This window comes from Ceratotherium simum, chromosome 36 (genome assembly GCF_057802395.1).
Source record: "Ceratotherium simum simum isolate JZ-2026a chromosome 36, ASM5780239v1, whole genome shotgun sequence".
Lineage (NCBI taxonomy): Eukaryota > Metazoa > Chordata > Mammalia > Perissodactyla > Rhinocerotidae > Ceratotherium > Ceratotherium simum.
In genome coordinates, this window is record NC_141935.1 from 4,756,385 (window position 1) to 4,770,217 (window position 13,833).

Below are 13,833 nucleotides of genomic sequence, written 5' to 3' on the forward strand. Positions count from 1 at the left end.
TCCTCAAAAAATTAAAAACAGAATTACCATGTGATCCAGCAATCCCACTTTTAGGTATATGCCCAAAGAAATTGAAATTAGGATGTGGAAGAGATATCTGCACACCCATGTTCATTGGAGCATTATTCACAATAGCTGAGACATGGAAACAACCTAAGTGTCCATCAATGGATGAAAAGATAAAGAAGATGTGGTATGTATACACAATGGAAGATTATTCAGCTGTGAGAAAGAAGGAAATCTTGCCATTTGTGACAACACGTTTGGACCCTGAGGACATTATGCTAAGGGAAATAAGCCAGAGGAAGACAAATACTACATAGTATCACTTATATGTGAAATCTAACAAAAAAAAAGTCAAACTCATAGAAACAGGCAGTATAGAAGTGGTTGCCAGGCCAGCCCCAGTGGCCTAGTGGTTAGGTTCAGTGTGCCCTGCTTCAGTGGCCCGGGTTCCATTCCTGGGCAAGGACCTACACCACTCATCTGTCAATGGCCATGCTGTTGTGGTGGTTCACATAAAAAAAGTGCAAGATTGGCAGCAGATGTTAGCTCAGGGCGAATCTTCCTCAGCAAAAGAAAACAAAAGTGGTTGCCTGGGGCTAGGGTGTGGGGGAATAGGGAGAGGTTGGTAAAAACCAAAAGAGTTTGGTTTGGTAAAAGGCAAAAATTTGGCTATAAGATGAATAAGGTCTGAGGATCTAATGTATAACATGGTGACTGTAGTTCATAAGACTGCAATGTATAATTAAAATTTGCTAAGAGAATACAACTTAAGTGTTGTCACACACACACACGCAAAAGATAATGAGGTGATGGATGTGTTCATTAACTAGATGGTGGGAATCCTTTCACAGTGTATGCGAATATCAAATCACCATGATGTACACTTTAAATATCTTACAATTCTATTTGTCAATTATACTGTGCTATAAATCTGAAGAAAAAAAGAGGCTAGAAAATGGACTCTATCTCTTGATGGAAGGACAGGCCTGGATCCAAGGAGGAATTAAAAATTAGGACCACTTCTTGCAGTGTACCACGTTCCTCTACAACTCTGATTTCACATCCTTCCATAGCACCATCCACCATCCATCAAACCCAGCTTTCCAGTGTAACCTCACCCTCCTGTGTCCTCTCTTCCCTCCTCCCTTGCTTTAATTCAGTGGTCAGTCATTATCACCGCTTCCTTGCGTTCACCCTCAGCTCCAGGCCATTCTCTTAAGTTAGAGAACGGGCTCATCGGAATCACAGCTTGGGTTCAGTTCACCTTTCTGTAGACCCTGCACCTGTGTCCCCATTGCTGATGGGGCTGGAGAACAACCACACAACAACTCTGACTTGGTTGACTTTAAACTCAAGACCAGGAACCTCATGCGTGTCCATATAATGCTGCTGACATTCACTCCCTCATCCCTAGTGCGTTTACTTCGCATCTCCCGGATAATTATTTCATACCTTCTCTCTCCTCAAACCTCCAGCACTGGCTCTCCTATGCTCACTCTCAGCTGGTAACTTATTTCCTATTTCAGAGAGACAATGTAAGCACTGAGAAGAGAACTTTCACACCTCATCTGCTACCTGTCAGCATCTCTGTTTCCTTGTTCTACTAGAGATGGACCTCCACCCGCCTGGGGAGGCCAACCCACACACTTCCACACTCGATTCCATTCGCTCTTTCTCCTCTCCTGCACCGTCCCTTTGTCCTGCTATATAGGTCCTTCTTCTCATCAATAAACTTTAGAGGAAAAAAAAAAACTTCAAAGAATCCCACTTCCCTCTCCAATGACCTCACCGTGTCTGCTCCCCTCTTTACAGCAAATTCTCAAAACTCTTCGGGGCCAGCCCCATGGTATACTGGTTAAGTGTGTGTGCTCTGCTGCTGGTGGCCTGAGTTTGGATCCCAGGCGCTCACTGAGGCACCACTTGTCAGGACATGCTGTGGCGGCATCCCACATAAAGTAGAGGAAGATGGGCACAGATGTTAGCTCAGGGCCAGTCTTCCTGGGCAAAAAGAGGAGGATTGGCATGGGTGTTAGCTCAGGGCTGATCTTCCTCACAAAAAAAAAAAAAAATTCTCAAAACTCATCTGTTCTCCACCTCTCCAGTCCTGTCTTCCCATTTTCTATCACAATCACTCCATTCAGGTTCTCATCTGACTTCACCTATAAGAAGCATGTGGCACAGTTATCACTTCCTTCTTGAACCTTCTCTTCACTTGTCTACCTGGACACCACTCTCTTCTTTTCCTTCCTACCACATCAGTGGCTTCTTCTCAGTCTCACTTGCTAGTTTCTCCTCCACCTTCCAAACGTGGACTGCCCCAGGGCTCAGTCTTTGCCTCGTGTTTCTTCACTATCTACACTCACTGCCTCGAGAATGGCATCAGTCTCCTACTCTTTAACACCACGCACATGCTGAGGATTCCCAAATTTATATCTTTAGCCTGCATTTCTCCCTTAGACTTCCTCTTCAAAATACACAGGCCTCTCAAGTTTAACATGTCCAAAACCTAGCTCCTGATCTCCCCAAACCAGCTCCCACAGCCTTTCTCATCTCGATTCATAGCAATCCATCCTTTCAGGTTCTCAGGACAAAAGTCTTGGAGTCATCCTTAATTTCTCTCTTTCATTCATACCCCATACATGATCCATCAGCTAATCCTGTGGGTTCTGAAACCTCAAAATATATCCAGAGTCCAACTCTTCTCATCAGCCTGATCAAAGCCACCATTATCTCTGTCCGGATAATTTTTAAAACCTTCTAATTGGCCCTGCCTCTGTCCTTGCCAACCACAGAGTAGTCTCAACCCAGCGGCCAAAACAATCCTGTTAAAACTTAAGTTGTATCGTGTCACTTCTTTGCTCAAACCATCTAGCTTCCCTCTGTCTCACTTGAAGCAAAAAGCCAAGTTCCTACAATGGTCTACAGGACCTTACATGATATATTGCCTCTTGGATCCCATCTTTTTATGCTCTCCTTCTTGCTTATTCTGCTCCATCTGTAACGACCTTCTTGTTGCTCCTCAAATACATCAACCACATCCACACCATGGTAGGCTGGAAAATGGACCCCAAAAGATATTCATGTCCTAAACCCTGGAACCTTGGATGTTATCTTATGCGGCAAAGTCATTACAGATGTGATTAAGGATTTTGAGATGGAGAGATTATCCTGGGTTTTCTGAGTGGGGCTTAACTTCAATCACATGTATCCTTATAAGAGGGAGACAGAGGGAGATTTGACGCACACACAAATGGAAAGCAGTGTGAAGGTGCAGCAGAGAGAGATTTGAAGATGCTAGATTTGAAGACGGGACTGATGCAGCCGTAAACCAAAGAAGGCAGCAGCCACCAGACGCCGGAAGAGACACGGAACAGATGCTCCCCTAGAGCCTCCGGAGGAAGCACAGCCCTGCAGGCACCTTGATTTCAGCACAGTCATGCTGATTTTGGACGTCAGGCCTCCAGCACTGTGAGAGAATAACTTTCTGTTGGTTTCAGCCAACAAGTTTGCGGAAATGTGTTATAGCAGCCACAGGAATCCAGTATGCTCGTCTCTAGACCTTTGCACTTGCTCTTCCCTCTGCCTGGAATTCCCTTCCACCAAGTTCAGGATCGCTAGCTCCTCTACCTCCTTCAAATCTGTGCTCAAGTAGAATCTCAGGGAGGCATTCCCTAACTGCTTTATTTAAAATCCGTATCACATATTCACACACATATACACACATTCTGGCGCTCAAAATCTCCCTTAACTTTTTTCATATCATTATTTCTATACATTCTATGTATTTATTTTTGTCCTGTCTCCCTCTACTAAAATGTCAGCTCTGTGAGAACAGGGGTATTCTCCTACTGGATTCACTCTACATTACCAGCACATAGAACCATGTCTGACACAGAGTAAGTGCTCAGAAAATATTTATTGAATGAATTTGATGAACTTCCATGATTTCACATCACCTGGGGAGAAGAACAAGTGTTCCACGGTGGTCATAACCATGTTCTTAATTTGAAACCTCAGTTACCATTCATTCGGACAACAGACACAAATCTTAACTCACAAATAGCTTGGTTTAAGACACAATAAAGAAATTCAGATAAAGATATAAGACCTATTAAGCCGTCAGCATGATACAGTCCAGAGAATGCTTCCCAAACTAGATGACCCTGGGCTTCTCTTTAGACTTGCTGAATCACAACCTTCAAGGGCAGTGTTGTGGAGTCAGAATATTCTAGAAGAACCCTAAGTAATGCTGACGATTAGTTGGATTTGGGAACCATCACAGTTTTTTCCTTGCCCATATCTGTAAAAACTTGAGGAAGAATATTATATTTTTTGTGATCAAATGCAAATGTTTTTCAGCATTGCGTATCATACATTAATTATTTTTCCATTACCTAAAACAATCACAGCTGTTGTTTTGTCACACATGTCACTGGATAAGATCATTTTCTGTGCTGTCAGACCTTATACTATCCATTGAAATGTGTTGACATTTAACATCACCAAAGGGGAAGATTCTATCTTACTGCACAGAATACCTCTCCAGTTTCCTTTCTGGCTTTCTCTAAAACAATTACATTGGTACGTTACATTCAGGGTGAGCTTCATTTTCTTTGGTAAAGGAGAAATTTGTTCTAAACAGTAGCAAGTTTTGTGATTTACGTTTATCATTTTTTTTTTAAGGGTTTTTTTTTTTTTTTTTCCCTCCCCAAAGCCCCAGTAGATAGGTGTACAGCATAGCTGCACATCCTTTTAGTTGCTGTATGTGGGACGTGGCCTCAGCATGGCCGGAGAAGCGGTGCGTCGGTGTGCGCCCAGGATCCGAACCCAGGCCGCCAGCAGCGGAGCACGTGCACTTAACCGCTAAGCCACGGGGCTGACCCAACGTTTATCATTTTTTAAAAATGAAAACAAACTCAAAATTCTAAAATGACCTATTCTACATAAACTAATTCTGACCCACGCCTCTAAAAGTGTCAGCATGACGTTTTGCCTTCTAATCAACAGGGAGAGTTTAGTCCCTGGTCTTCCTTACAGTTTCCTAGTCATCCTCTCCATGGAGAATGGATGAGGCTAATCCTGGGTCAAATGGAGAAAACTGGCTTCTGGCATGGGAGGGTGCCTTCACCTTGCCATGTGACGGCGACAAATTCTCAGGTACCCGATGCCAGTGCTGAGACACATATGCATGCACATACATGTTCTCTCAAGCTCAAAAGTAGAGCTGCATCCTCTTTTGAAGTCAATAGTTATTCAACGGCAGAGTCACCAATAAATCTGTACAAAATTATTCTACCTTTATCTTCTTTGTCTTGGAAGCTTTTGTCTATGGAAATCATAGGAAGTAACAGTCTCAGGAATAAAATAGACTTTAAAATATAACAATAACAAAACAACTAACATTTATGGAGTGCTTACTATGCCCAAGCACAATGGCTAATATTTTAAATACATTATCTCATTTAATCCTATGAGATAGGTATTATTTTACGATTTTTGTTGTCTCCATTTTACTGTGGAAGAAACTGAGGCACAGACAGGTGAAATTACTTGCCTGAGCTCATACACCCATGAGTGGCTGATCCAAGATCCTGCTCTAGCCCTGTCGGACTTGAAGGCTATCAATCACTTGGCTAAATTTCCTCGCCATGATGTAAATTTAATCAAGGACTTGGTAAGTTTCAGAATATTTGTCTTAAAGAGATATTGTCCCAAAAATTGAGAAGAAGACTAATTCTTCTTTACTCAACTTGGGTCCACTTCAAGAGAAATACCAAGTGTCTGGGAACATGGAGAGGAAAGGGGGCTTTAAAGAAAAAACAGACCACAGCCATAAAAAGTCAGATGGCCAACATCTGGACAGCCTGTGGTCGAGCCGAATATGCTGCTATGTGAATTACAAAGGTATGACAAAATCTTTACTCTGTTCTAATTTGGCTCAGCCTGCCCGCCTTCAGTTTTTTTGGCACAGTTTCCCACATTTGAACCAAAATGCCCGTTCCTGAAGCAGTGTATTGCTGAGGATTATCAGGCAGACTTTCTGTCTTGTTTTTACCTTACTTTGTTTATGGGCTGTGAGGGAGGCATCTCATCCTGTTTGACGGCTCTTGACAGCATGTTCTCTACCCTGTGCGTGGAATGCCCCTTGGAATAAACCTTTGCAGTTATGCAGGGCTTTATTATGGAGTCTGGCTCTCTAGGACACTACAGGAGTCCTCACTGAGCCTACCTTTCTGCATCCCTCACGGGCTGAGGGACTCTTCATGAGGGTTTTGATCCTTATCACCTGCTCCCCTTACACTCAAATGCATCAGGACAGATTTCCGTTGGCAATTTAAGGTTTCACAGCAGATTTTTAAATCTTGATCAAACCTTTTCTTGCTTTTAATTCCTATATAGGAAATAATTCATGTTGTAATCTGGCATGAAACAAAACTGCAACACAATAATACTGAGTCACACAATAAGCTCCAGACAATGTACTGGGCGCTTTATATACATTATAACACGGAACGCATACGATGCAATCCTACAGACAAGGTAGCTCGTTGTACAGAGGTGCAAAGTGAGGTATAGAGTCATAAATTAACTCACTCAGGGCCACATAACTATGAAGTGGCACAGAAAGAATTAAAACTCATGTCTGTCTTACTTGAAAGTCATCCTTTTTATCTACCATGTTATAGAGGCAAAGAGACAAATTTGGACAATGCTGGATCAGTAGCAGGTTAACTCTTCGAGAATTTGGATAAAAGTAATAAGGATAAACAGGGAGAAAAGTAATAAAGAGCACATTCCTTTCAATATATATAAAAAACAATATTGAGGAAAGCAACACACTAAGAGCCAGGAGACAGAGGTTCTAATCCCATCACCATCATACAAAGTTTCCACTTAGGTGAAGTGGGAAAATTGCCTCTTCCCACAGGCCTGGGTCTCCTCACTAAATGAGCTTCGATTCTCCACTACACTTAGGATCATGACTAACCATATAACGACTGTAATAGCTTTCTGTTTACAAAGGTGTGACCCCAAATCCATTTTACGTGAACATTAAATGAGACCTTCTCACATGTCTTCCTGGTCTCCCATTTCCTAAATTTATTTATAACATCATTTCCACGTTTGTACTGAGAACTCTATTCTGAACAGCACACTCTGAGTCACCCTCACTGCTCCATATTATGCTGGAAATTTTGTCTTATAAGCACTTTGCTTTCAGAGATAGTTTGCAACTTCCTTCTCAAAACGATACTGCATTTTCTCTCAAGAGAAGAAACTTTGGAGCAAAAAGACATGGCATACATGGTTTGTCATCTCCCAGTATCTAAGCACCGCCTGCAGTAGGGTATCATTATTCCCCCATCACCAGCCCTGAGCTAACCCACTACTGGGTATTTATTGACCAGACTGGGTTGGAAGGTGGCCAGATGAGGGTATGATAGCAGGCTGTTCTCAGTCCAACCTTGCCACAGAATTCTAGAAGTCTCTTCAAGGACCTCCAAAATGAGCCTATTCCTAAATTATTTTTCAGCAAAGAAGTAGAAGACAGCTGGAAAACTAGCAGGGAGAGAGGATAAAAAAGCAAGCTGGAGACCGATAGGGAAACCATCAGCAAAGATAATGATGGGCCGGCCCCGTGGCTTAGCGGTTAAGTGCGCGCACTCCGCTGCTGGCGGCCCGGGTTCGGATCCCGGGCTCGCACCGACGCACCGCTTCTCCCGCCATGCTGAGGCCGTGTCCCACATACAGCAACTAGAAGGATGTGCAGCTATGACATACAAATATCTACTGGGGCTTTGGGGGGAAAAAATAAATAAATAAATAAAAATCTTTAAAAAAAAGAAGAAAAGATAATGATTTCCTCAGGCTGAGAACATAAAAGATAAACTGGTGGAGGCATCTAACTATTGAGGTATGGGGTTATCATAAAAGCAGTGAAATCCTTCCCTAAAGATGATAGAAAATTTTAAATAAAGTGAAGAATCAAGTAGAGGAACAAAGAAATTACAGGCTGGTCTCACTTTCAAAGCTCTTCTAATATTTTAGCACAAACACGAATGTGATTGTCCAAGCAACGTAGGGGGGAAAGCCTGTCTCGATATTTCAGGAGACTTTATTTTTAATGAAAAAAGTTGCAATGAGAAAAATAAGTGAATAAAATCAACTTACATGAGGATTTTTATTAAAACAACAAATGACCCTAAATCTCTAATCCCTATTAAATCTTTCTAAAATCTAAAGAATCCTTCTTGAATGCTTTGTTCTTAATGAAGGTGTTCATCTTCATTTTACCTGCTCATTTATGGCTGTAAAAAAATTGCATAAATAAGAACTTTAGCAACTGATGATAACGCATCATTAAACAAAATCATTCTACAATGTCTCCTTACATTAAACATAGATGCATTAGAAAAATTTATGATAAACAGTGTATGGATGTATTTTTTTCTAGTGGGTTTTAATATGATGCTTGTAGTTATTTATGTAACAAAATGGACATCTGGCCCTTAGTCAAGAATTTAATTTCCTACTATTACAGGGAAAATTCAAGTCTAACCTCCATTATTTAGATTCAGATGCTAGTATCTAAAACCGCAGTCCACTAAAACCATAAAAAAAGGGTCTATTAATAATTTAAGATGCACGTGTACCAACTTTTTGAAGTTGAAAGTATTTTTAATGTGTGCATAAGTACACAAAAAATATTGGACAAATATATTTCTATATATCCATTTCAATCTACCTACATATGTATATATATATCAAGCTATTCAAGGTTTTGCTTTTTTAAGGCAGTAGAATTATTCTTGGAAATTTATTTTCTTCTCTTTGCCTTTGTGCATTATGCTAACTTTCCAAAATGAATAAATATTACTTTTATAATGAGAAATGAGCTATTTTTAAAATATTTTGAATTACGTTTCATTTGTCATCTCTAAGCTATCTTGATATTTGTTACTTAAACTATATTTTACTTATTTAAATAGCTCTGTAAGTACCAGTGAAGGTGAATGACGTCTGCTGTCAGAATATCTGAATATCAGATACAGTGACTAATCAGAGAATATGCATTTCTGAAGATTAATAATATGAAACAATGCAGAAGAAGAGACAGCGCATTACTGTTACCACATGCGTTACTACGCACGTTGTCCCTTCATCTCTTGGCTTGATAAAATAGGATTTACTATGAATAGCCAGGCTGACTATGAAATCTGTAAACCGTGAGGCTTAAGAAAATAAACGGCAAAAGCAATATGCTGGAGTTTTAAAATTTTTCCTATAAAAATAGGGCTCAGATGACCTTTAAGCTCTTTTTTCAACTTTGAAATTCTGAGTATCTGAATTTATATTCCAATTCAGTTTGTTTTGCAAGCTGAATATCTTTATAAGGAAGCAAGTTCTGAAAGTATGCAATTGAATGCCATTAATTCATTGTTGCTATTTATAGTTTAACTTGTGAAATAAATAGAATTAGTTGTTTCTAATATTTGAGAAATAATCTGTCAGGTAAAGATTTTGTGAAAATGCATGAAAAAAATGAAAGTATCACATTCTATCATTTCATTAAAAAAAAAATTCATAATGGAAAGAGTCCAGGAAAGTAACTAAAATGACCAAAGGGATTTAGTGGCTTCCTGTGAAAAGAGGTTAAAAGGATTACAGTCCCTCAGCCTGAGATGCCTAATACTGAAACTCAAGACGGAATAAGAAAAATGACAATTTGAAAATATTTGAAACTTGAAGAATATGGCAAGAGACATGTAATAAAAGAAAATACTACTGTCTCTAACAGAGAATAAAGAAGCAGTTTGTTATTCAAGAGACTGTATAAGCTGGAAAATTAAATATAGTTATACCACATTTTATAAAAGCAATGTACAAGAAAATATGTTATAAATTGAATTTTGGGAAATATTGTCATATTAAATATACCAGGGAGAACTGGCTATTTGAAGTTAAACATGTCTTGCTTTTCTAAAGAATCTCAATCTTTTTCAAAATTACCAATTTTCCAAGGGTTAGGTATTGCATATTAGTGTCTCATAATGAGACGTTACTATAGATTTAAAGGCTTGTATAAAATCATGTAACAATTGGTTCCTAATAGGTTATCAAGAAGAGGAGCAGTTTGGGATAATGTTTTTAACTTTTGGATTTAGCCTTCTTAGAAGACTGTTGTGCTCTCGCAGAATATCCCCTTAGTTCTATCATTAAAGAAACCACTGCTCTGAACAGTACAGTAGTGAAAATCTTACTGTCTAGTTTGAAACTAGTTTTCAGCTCTATTATCTCTATGGAAAGTAAGAAGAAGAAAAAAACAGTGGATGGAGATGCTTACAATAAGCAGATTATCTTCCCCCCAGCTAATTTTGTAACGTAAGATGCTTTTGCATCACCACAAATACAGAAACGAAAGAATAGATGCTTTGACCTTTTACTGTACACACAGGACCACGTGAGAGATCCCGCCAATTCACATCACTTCAAATGCAGGATTATTTTAGATAGATACATTTACTACCTTTTCTAAAATGTCAAAACTGTAAATACTTACAAAGATTCCCTGTGCCAGGCACCATGCAGGTTTTATCGCTTTAACCTTCCTCGCAGCCCCGTGAGATGTGTTGATATTCCAGAAAACTGAGGCTTAGAGTGATTAAATCTGTGCTGCCGGAATCCAACTAAACTGGATTTATCCGTCTCCAAAAGTCGTGCTATTTCTTAAAATGTGGTCTTCAGACCTTCTGAAAAAGACCTCCTGATTTTTGTTAAGAATTTAAAACGTAGATTCCTGCTCTCGCTCCCTCTCCCCAACCCACCCCACACATCCTTAGACAGTAGGGTGGGCTGAGGTTCAGGAATCCTTTCTCAGAAGCTCCACCTGTGATTCTTTCTGCACCTGAAGTCGGAGAACTGCAATGTTACCACGCACGTTGTCCCTTCATCTCTCGGCTTGATAAACAAATGTATCTTGATCTCCCCTCTCTTCCTACACTCTCTCCCCCTTCTCCTCACCCTGTTTGCATAAGTTTATCTCCCTGTTTGCCAAAGGGGCAGTGCAGATGGGAGCATTCTTTTTTTGAGCAGATAGGAACATTGCTGCAGAAAAAAACTATGACAGTTCTTTGTCCTGGTATATAGCACCACCCTAAAATAGGCGGCATTGACTCGGCCCTCAAATCTCAATGAGAAAAAACCTGAATTAATGCTTCCTAAGCACACATAGCAGAAGCTGCTTTCTATCCTTCTTCTGCACTCCCATCTGCATCAGGCTCCCTACTGTCAGCAGATTGCAGGGAGCTTGACTCACACGAAGGTGAGAATCCTTTCAGCTACTCTCTTGATCTCCGAGTAAGAAGACTGATTTTTCTTGCTTTTGTTTTCACCTCCTGGCTCTAGATGGACTTAAAAGGCATTCGTTTCCCAAGAAAAAGATTTTTAAACCTTAAGCACTTAGTACTATAATAGACACTGAGACTTTGTTGTGGGGGAGATGGAAAATAGAAGTGAGGACAGTAACAACTACAAAATGTGAGCTGAGAATGTGGTAAATTGTAACCATGATGCCGAGGATGACAAAGTAAGGGAAATCTTGGAGAAAGTAAGGGGAGCCTTAGATTGGTGAAAATAGTAGGCTTTACTGGTGGAAAGAAGATGGCAGGGTTGTCCAAGCAGGAGAAACCAGCATCGGCAAAGACAGGGGGTTGATAGTGAGCGATGTGTACAGAGAGGGGATGGTAAGGAGAGGAACTGGCTGGGAGTAGTAATACATGAGGTCAGGTCAATCAGCAACCTTATGGAAGCGTTCATCTAGACAGCTGTTCAGAACAAGGTCCTTGACCTCTTTGTGTGGAAAAGCTACAGTCAAAGCCTTGAACACACAGGATCATGGTGGGAACCTATCAATAAGCTACTGGGAGAGTGTAGGTGGAAGAGGCTACTGTTTCCAGATACATTCTCCTCTCAGGCATGATTCCTGATAAATCACAGGGACTGGAGCATGGGGGTGAAGACCCAATTCTTTTTAAAGGCCTTGCAGTTGACCACGAACCATGATTTACTGGTTGGTGACCGCTGACAAAATGCTCACTCCTAAACAACGTGACAGAGTGTGTCCTGATCTAAATAAGAATGCCCTTTCTAGCACCGTTAATTTCTGGTACAATTGAAATTTCTAGTGGAAGCTCTTTAGTTAGCTTTTTTGTATATAATAAAATATTAAAAGGCCTTCTCTGCAGTATAAACTGTATGATATATATATATATATTTTTTTGTATCTTAAGGATAACTGGATAGTCTTCTTTTCCCAGAGGTGTTATCATTAACAAAGAATTTGGCCTGCACTTGTGGCAAAATGGAGTAATTCAGCCTTTTAAAACCCATTTCTAGCCTTCAAAAAAAAAAAATGCATCCAACTGGTAACATACTATGCTTTCAACAGAAATCCGATGTCATTATTAGTCAGTGGGCAGCTTTATTGCTCAGCTGAAGATGACCTGCTGTGAAGCTTTTACAATCAGATTCATCCAGAATCCGTTAAATTCAAACCTGCATAGCATGCCCCCAAACCATTCCTAATCCTTTCTACAGAGCTGATGAATTCCTACCTCCCAACTGCCAGAAGACTTAACACCATAGTCATTATCTATAGTACAATTTATATACTCTTTGCTCAGCAAGAACCTGTTGTCTTTCAGGCAAGTAACTTATTCAGTGTACAAATTTGAGAGTAATGATTTTCTCAGTGTTAGTGAAAGTGCCTAGGGACATGTTGGAAGCCATGGAACAGGGTCCTTGGAAGGACTGAGAAGTGAGACGGAATGTGGGCATTAGAGTACATGACCATCATGGGATGCATTAAAACAAGAATTAACAAGCTTCCAAAATTGATACGGCTCATGCAAGCCAATTCTGTTGATTCTTCTAATAACAGTAGTACTGGCCAATTAGAGTGGGGTGAGCAGACAAGGGTGTGTGTGACGAACTAAAGCGCTGGTGACAATTTCCTCTAGGTTTCTTATATTTCTGCATATCTTGCAAGCACAGGCCCTGACTGCCTTTGTTTCAGACTATCATTTCAAGGATGTTTCACAGCAAACATCTTTGGAATGTAGAGCTAATGCTTTGGAATAACCTTTGGAAGGTAAAGATAATGCTTCCCTCCAGAACAAAGGGCAGGCATATTTACTTCCCAGTATAAAAGATTTGGGTTCCACAAGCTGAGGGCTCCTACTCCAACCCAGTGAGTGTGCAGGTGTCCTCTGACCGTCTTCACATCACCCTGTGGGAATTGGGGCTCAGGGAACTGGAGCAAGAAAATGCTGATACTCTGGCTACTGCTAATGCTGTGAGTATTAAAGTCCTTTGTCTCTGACCTAGAAGTCTTGTGTCTTCTACCAGCATCTGTGTAAGTAGCAGGCTAACTTGTCTTCTTGCAAGTACAGTAAAATCTTAGGCCCTTCCCAAATCTTGACATTGTGTAGTCCTTCAACTCTCATGAGCAGGAGAAGCCCTTTGATGTGATTGTTTTGTCATTTTCAAGAAAGAGAAGGTGTCTCAAGTGATGAAGGCTAAACTCTGACAGTTAACATGAGTTTTCTGTGGTCAATACTTACATGAGCCTGAAAATTCAGGACCAGTTCTGTCTTTGATATATAGGCATCAAGATGCTAACTCTGTAACAAGAAAATCAGTTTTAACTCTAAGGCTGAATCTGGTTTTTGGCTCTTCTAGCAAAACACTCCAAACTCTCTTCTACTTTGCCACCCTCACTGTAGAAAATAAACACTGGTTTCCCTTAAAACTAGAAATTCTGGCCAA

The 13,833-nt window shown here is 40.3% G+C and overlaps 1 long non-coding RNA gene across 1 annotated transcript in view; it reads right to left on the reverse strand.

The window, feature by feature from the left end:
- The window catches only part of LOC147912335 (uncharacterized), an 89,201-nt gene extending 78,138 nt beyond the window's left edge, over positions 1-11,063 (reverse strand). The window contains exon 1 of the long non-coding RNA XR_015549999.1: positions 10,568-11,063. This is a non-coding gene — a long non-coding RNA (uncharacterized LOC147912335). The remainder of the gene's footprint in view (positions 1-10,567) is intronic.
- Between the last annotated feature and the right edge of the window lie 2,770 nt (positions 11,064-13,833).